Here is a 1,163-nt window from a genome sequence, read left to right on the forward strand (position 1 = left end):
AATGTCTCATGTCAGCGCATGATGTTGAAAGGTTTTTCTGGGGGAAGTTTTCCCTTCTCAACAAATCGTCTTGGCAGTAGTGCCAATTTGTTGAAAGCGGAAGTTCCCTCATTTTAGTGTGTTTCCTTTTTATTTGATTAAGTAAGTGAACACAGTTTTATTCTTTGTTCACCATCTCGGCTTTGTTGAAATAAATTCCAACACAGGTATAATGGTTTCAAGAATATTCCAGTTACAACTTACTTCATTAATAATCATGTGAATAAGTTATTCATTCTTTCCCCTATCTTGGCTTTGTTAGAATAAATTCCAATGCCGGTATAATGGTATCGAAGCAATCCCCTATTACATAATTCTTAAGTACCTTTGAATACCATCTTTGTTTTGTGGAATAAGTTCCAACACCGGTTTAATGGTATTCTAATGTACAAAACTGATGAATAGTTAGTTGTTAGAAACAAATAAATAAATAAAGAACAAAAGAATAATAAATTTAAGTGACATTTATTTACTTACTCCCTTTCAGGTTTATTTTATTAACAAACCAAACTTCTGCCTTAAGAAAGGTTGGTATTAAAGAATAAATAAATTGTGGAAAGTAAATAACAATAAATAAAAGTTAGTGAGTTAGTTTCATCACTTTTATATATTAAAAGGTCTTTTTGTTGAAAGTGTTGTTCGGTGTTTATTTTAGTTGGGAGTTTTCTCCTCTCAACAAATCGTCCTGACAGCAGTGTCAATTTGTTGAAAGATTAATACCCTCAATTTTGTTATGTTCCTTTTGCAAGTAAGAGAACTCGGTTTTATTCTTTGTTCGTCATCTCGGCTTTGTTGAAATAAATTCCAACGCCGGTATAATGGTTTCAAGAATATTCCAGTTACAACTTACTTTCTTAATAATCATGTAAATAAGTCATTCATTCTTTGCCCCATCTCGGCTTTGTTAGAATAAATTCTAACGCCGATATAATGGTATTGAAGCAATTACCTATTACCTATTACCTATTACCTATTACATAATTATTAAGTACCTTTGAATACCATCTCGATTTTGTGGAATAATTTCCAACATCGGTTTAATGGTATTCTAATATATAAAAGTGATGAATAGTTAGTTGTTAGATACAAATAAATAAATAAAGAACAAAATAATAATAAATTTA

Source organism: Lupinus angustifolius, unplaced genomic scaffold, assembly GCF_001865875.1.
Source record: "Lupinus angustifolius cultivar Tanjil unplaced genomic scaffold, LupAngTanjil_v1.0 Scaffold_554, whole genome shotgun sequence".
Classification (NCBI taxonomy): domain Eukaryota; kingdom Viridiplantae; phylum Streptophyta; class Magnoliopsida; order Fabales; family Fabaceae; genus Lupinus; species Lupinus angustifolius.